Consider the following 6,000-nt stretch of genomic DNA (forward strand, 5'->3'; position numbering starts at 1 on the left):
GGCCTGGGGCACAGGCCCCGAGTCTGGGAAGAGCCCGAGGGAGGGGTAGGGGAGTCCTCAGACTCTTACTCACTCACCCCCTCGCCCAGAGCTTCCTGGGATCAGGCTGGGACAGCTTAATCCTCTTGGGACAGCTTGGTGGCCTCTCCCTGGGACAGAGATCCCGGTGTTGATGGAGGTCCCGGCACGCCTGGCTCTCCAGAGACGGTTCATGGGCCTCGGAGCCTTTAAAGAGCTCGATGCTGGACCTGGGAAGACAGCGGGGCCGGCACCATGGACGCCGTGCTGCTGCTGCTGCTGCTTGTGGGCCTGCAGGGCCTGGGCACCCTCGGTGAGCACGGGTGGAGAGGGTGCTGGGTGCTGGGGGGAAGAGCACGGGTGGAGAGGGCGCTGGGTGCTGGGGGGGAGACCCGGGGGCCTGGCCGCCCTCGGTGAGCACGGGTGGAGAGGGCGCTGGGTGCTGGGGGGGAGACCCGGGGGCCTGGCCGCCCTCGGTGAGCACGGGTGGAGAGGGCGCTGGGTGCTGGGGGGGAGAGCACGGGTGGAGAGGGTGCTGGGTGCTGGGGGGAAGACACGGGTGGAGAGGGTGCTGGGTGCTGGGGGGAAGACACGGGTGGAGAGGGTGCTGGGTGCTGGGGGGAAGACACGGGTGGAGAGGGTGCTGGGTGCTGGGGGGAAGACACGGGTGGAGAGGGTGCTGGGTGCTGGGGGGGAGAGCACGGGTGGAGAGGGTGCTGGGTGCTGGGGGGGAGAGCACGGGTGGAGAGGGTGCTGGGTGCTGGGGGGGAGAGCACGGGTGGAGAGGGTGCTGGGTGCTGGGGGGGAGAGCACGGGTGGAGAGGGTGCTGGGTGCTGGGGGGGAGAGCACGGGTGGAGAGGGTGCTGGGTGCTGGGGGGGAGAGCACGGGTGGAGAGGGTGCTGGGTGCTGGGGGGGAGAGCACGGGTGGAGAGGGTGCTGGGTGCTGGGGGTGAGACCTGGGGGCCTGGCCGCCCTCGGTGAGCACGGGTGGAGAGGGTGCTGGGTGCTGGGGGAAGACCCGGGGGCCTGGCTGACTCTTCTAACCCCGTCATCCTGTTCTTTCCCCGCAGCTCAGCTGACCCCACTGAGGACCACAATACCTAGAGGCATCCCTGCTGCCTCTGAAAACCTCTCCGTCTCTGGGGGTCTCCCCACTGTCTCTGGGGGTCTCCCCACTGTCTCTGGGGGCCTCCCCTCCGTCTCTGGGGGCCTCCCCTCCGTCTCTGGGGGTCTCCCCTCCGTCTCTGGGGGCCTCCCCACTGTCTCTGGGGGTCTCCCCACTGTCTCTGGGGGCCTCCCCTCCGTCTCTGGGGGTCTCCCCTCCGTCTCTGGGGGTCTCCCCTCCGTCTCTGCGGGTCTCCCCTCTGTCTCTGGGGGCCTCCCCACTGTCTCTGGGGGTCTCCCCTCCGTCTCTGGGGGTCTCCCCTCTGTCTCTGGGGGTCTCCCCACTGTCTCTGGGGGTCTCCCCTCTGTCTCTGGGGGCCTCCCCACCGTCTCTGGGGGCCTCCCCACTGTCTCTGGGGGCCTCCCCTCCGTCTCTGGGGGTCTCCCCACTGTCTCTGGGGGCCTCCCCTCCGTCTCTGGGGGCCTCCCCACTGTCTCTGGGGGCCTCCCCTCCGTCTCTGGGGGTCTCCCCACTGTCTCTGGGGGTCTCCCCTCCGTCTCTGGGGGCCTCCCCACTGTCTCTGGGGGCCTCCCCTCTGTCTCTGGGGGTCTCCCCTCTGTCTCTGGGGGCCTCCCCACTGTCTCTGGGGGCCTCCCCTCCATCTCTGGGGGTCTTCCCACTGTCTCTGGGGGCCTCCCCTCCGTCTCTGGGGGCCTCCCCTCCGTCTCTGGGGGCCTCCCCACTGTCTCTGGGGGCCTCCCCTCCGTCTCTGGGGGCCTCCCCACTGTCTCTGGGGGCCTCCCCTCCGTCTCTGGGGGCCTCCCCTCCGTCTCTGGGGGCCTCCCCACCGTCTCTGGGGGCCTCCCCTCCATCTCTGGGGGTCTCCCCACTGTCTCTGGGGGTCTCCCCTCTGTCTCTGGGGGCCTCCCCACTGTCTCTGGGGGTCTCCCCTCCGTCTCTGGGGGTCTCCCCACCGTCTCTGGGGGTCTCCCCTCCGTCTCTGGGGGTCTCCCCTCTGTCTCTGGGGGTCTCCCCTCTGTCTCTGGGGGCCTCCCCACTGTCTCTGGGGGCCTCCCCTCCGTCTCTGGGGGTCTCCCCACTGTCTCTGGGGGTCTCCCCTCCGTCTCTGGGGATGTCTCTGTGACTGTCCCCACTGTCTCTGGGGGCCTCCCCACTGTCTCTGGGGGTCTCTCCTCCGTCTCTGGGGGTCTCCCCTCTGTCTCTGCGGGTCTCCCCTCCGTCTCTGGGGGCCTCCCCACTGTCTCTGGGGGCCTCCCCTCCGTCTCTGGGGGCCTCCCCACTGTCTCTGGGGGTCTCCCCTCCGTCTCTGCGGGTCTCCCCTCCGTCTCTGGGGGTCTCCCCTCCGTCTCTGGGGGCCTCCCCACTGTCTCTGGGGGTCTCCCGACCGTCTCTGGGGGCCTCCCCTCCGTCTCTGGGGGCCTCCCCACTGTCTCTGGGGGCCTCCCCTCCGTCTCTGGGGATGTCTCTGTGACCGTCCCTATTGTCTCTGGGGGTCTCCCCTCCGTCTCTGGGGGTCTCCCCTCCGTCTCTGGGGGCCTCCCCACTGTCTCTGGGGGCCTCCCCTCCGTCTCTGGGGGTCTCCCCACTGTCTCTGGGGGCCTCCCCTCCGTCTCTGGGGGCCTCCCCACTGTCTCTGGGGGCCTCCCCTCCGTCTCTGCAGGTGTCTCTGTGACTGTCCCCACTGTCTCAGAGAGTCTCCCTATTGTGTCTGCAAGTTTCTCAACAGTTTCTTCAACCCCCGAGGATTCTCCCAGCCGTCCGCAGACGTTAGGTCCGGCCATTTCTGGGAGCGCTTCGGGACCAGTCACAGCGTCCACAGGTGATACTTCTGCTGCTCGATCCCTTTGAAGGCCTCATTGGCGTGGCCGTGGCCCGGGGCTGTCCGCGGGTAGGTGGGCAGTTTCCCAGGACGGAAGGAAGCGGGCTGGTCCTTGGCGGCTGCACTTCTCCTCTTGTGGTCGGTGCCTTCTCGGTCTTGCCTCTTTCCAGGTCACGAGAATATTCTTTTTTTTTTTTTTTTTTTTTTCTGAAGCTGGAAACGGGGAGAGACAGTCAGACAGACTCCCGCATGCGCCCGACCAGGATCCACCCGGCACGCCCACCAGGGGCGATGCTCTGCCCATCCTGGGCATTGCTATGTTGAGACCAAAGCCACTCTAGCGCCTGAGGCAGAGGCCACAGAGCCATCCTCAGCGCCCGGGCCATCTTTGCTCCAATGGAGCCTTGGCTGTGGGAGGGGAAGAGAGAGACAGAGAGGAAGGAGAGGGGGAGGGGTGGAGAAGCAGATGGGCGCTTCTCCTGTGTGCCCTGGCCGGGAATCGAACCCGGGACTTCTGCACGCCAGGCCGACGCTCTACCACTGAGCAAACCGGCCAGGGCATGAGAATATTCTTGAGGGTGTTCTTCCACAAACCTTACTGTTTTAGTTTCCAAGTGTAAGCCTCTGCTGTCTCTCCTTAATTTCTGTGCGGAGTGAGGTAGAGGTCAAGTTCAATTCTGCCCCTTAGGGATTGCCAGTCGCCCTAGAACCATTTATTTCCAAGACCCCGTTCGCTCCCCAGCGTTGCACGGTGCGCGAGCGCCTGTATCCGGGCCCGCTGACCTCGCTGTGCCCTCTGTTTACGGACTGGTCAGCCCTCCGTCCCGCCCACGGTCTCCAGCGCCGCAGGGCGCGGTTACCCAGCTCGGGGCCCAGTCTGCGTCTGCGCAGCGGCGGGCACCGCCCCCACCTCTGTTCCGCTCTCAGAGGGTCTTGGCAATTCTCAGACTTCACTGCCCTAGCAGCAGTCTCTCCCTGTCTACCCGCCTGCAGGCTTTAAGACCCCTCCTGAGATTCTGTTCCCGAGAGGGTAGGAGAGAACCCCGCAGAGAAGCGCGGCCTTAGCGTCGTGGAGATGTGAGGTTCACAGAAGGGAGGGTGGAAAGTCACGCCGGGCACTGGGGTGTGGAGGGCTGAGGTCCCACCCGCCTCAGTCACGCTCCGTGTCTGCCCCGCAGGCCCGACGACACCTCAGGAGAAGGGCTCTGTGCCAGGCTGGGCGATCGTGTTGATCACGGTCACGGTGGTGGCTGCCATCGTCAGCATGCTGTATGGAATCAAGAAGGTGAGTGACACTGTGGTCCGAATGCAGGGGTCCCCCGGCTACTGGGGTGGGACCTGGTGCCCCGAGACTGCCACCAGCACAGGGGCTTCAGGGAGAAAGGGGGACAGCCTGCCACACGTAGGGAGGAGCAAGGGGGAAAAGGAGCCCTGGTCTGGCTGGCTGGGAGCAAACAGTGACCTGGCAGGCACGGGGGCCTGGGGGTCACTGACTGAGAGACCGGGGGGTGCTGGGGTCCAACCAGACCCCCGAGGTACTGAGCTCAGCTCGTGGCTGTAAAGAGTCAGCTCTGTGGAGTCACATTCTGAATCCTGGCTCTGACACTGACGCTGGGTGACCTTGGGCAAGTTACTTAACCTCTCTGTGCTATCAGTAACAAGTAATCCTTAAATAACACTGACGTGTCGGGCGCTGTACGCATCGAGGTTCACAGCAACCCTGTGATTTCGGTAACATTATTGTCCCCTGTTTTACGGATGAGGTAATGGAATCCTAGACAAAGAGAGAATAATAGTATCCATCTCAAAGGGGGTTGTAGGATGAAGTGAGCCTCTGCACGTGGAGCGCGGAGCACACAGTAGGTGCGTGGCACACAGTAGGTGCTCAGTGCATTCACGGCTGCATTGGTGTGACTGTTTATGCCGGCAGTGGAGCGCTGAGAGCCTGCGCGGTGTGAGGGGAGGCCGGGTCCACGGTCCCGGGGCCCTCGGTTCACCCATCCTATCCCCCCCACTCCCCATCTCCCAGGCCTGCCAGTTCCGGAAGGAGATGAGCGTGGGATGCTGCTGTGGCTCGGTGACCCCTTTCAGCTGCCACCCTGTGGCCACCAACCAGCGCTTCGTCAGCAAGTGAGGGGCGGGGCCAGGAGCGCGAGCACCCCGCCCCCTCGGCCTTCCGCCTCTCCCAAACTGACTCATTCAAAAAACAAAAAACAAAACAAACCCAAATAAACCCAGCAAAACAGAAGCAAAGTCACAGAGGTGGACCACAGATTGGTGGTGACCGCGAGGTCGGGGTGGAGGCAGACGGCAGGTTACTGTTACCAGCGGGGGTAGGGGGGAGGTGGGGAAGTGGGGGGGGTGGGGAAGTGGGGGGGGTGGGGGGGTGGGGGGGTGGGGAAAGGGGTCGCTTGGCTGGTGAGAGACAGAAACTAGACTTTTGGTGGTCAGCATGGCATATTGTATACGGATGTCAAATTGAAATGTACAGCTGAAACATATAATATATAAACCAATGTTACAATAATAATAATAATAATAAAGAAATTTGGGGGGTGTAAAGCCAGTAGCTGTGGCCACCATCACAGCCGCCTGGCCCGTGCAAGTTCGCATTAGATTGGACAGATGGTAATGAAACAACGGAACCAAGAACTGGTGGGCCATTACCTTTAATCCTAGCTTGCACCCAGCGGGCTAGAAATACACACAGTGGGAAAACACTTCCCTTTCCATTCAGGGCTCCCAAAGCCACTGACTCATCCGAGTTTCCTAGAATCAAAGGTTTCTAACCTCACCAGCCTTATTCACCTCTGTTCCCATCTCCTTCTCTCTGCACAAACTGGCTTCTCCTTCAGCATTCTACCATCTTGGCTGCTTCTCCTGGCCTCCTCCACGTGGCCTTTCTCTGCTCTCCTCCAGCATGGGCTCCTCTGCCCCATTGTATAGTGTAGAAATCCAAACCTTTAATCCAATATACAAACAAGGAAGTCTCTGATACAGAGTCACTTATCTCAGGCATAATTGGGATTCCTCAT

This window comes from Saccopteryx bilineata, chromosome 1, assembly GCF_036850765.1.
Source record: "Saccopteryx bilineata isolate mSacBil1 chromosome 1, mSacBil1_pri_phased_curated, whole genome shotgun sequence".
NCBI lineage: Eukaryota > Metazoa > Chordata > Mammalia > Chiroptera > Emballonuridae > Saccopteryx > Saccopteryx bilineata.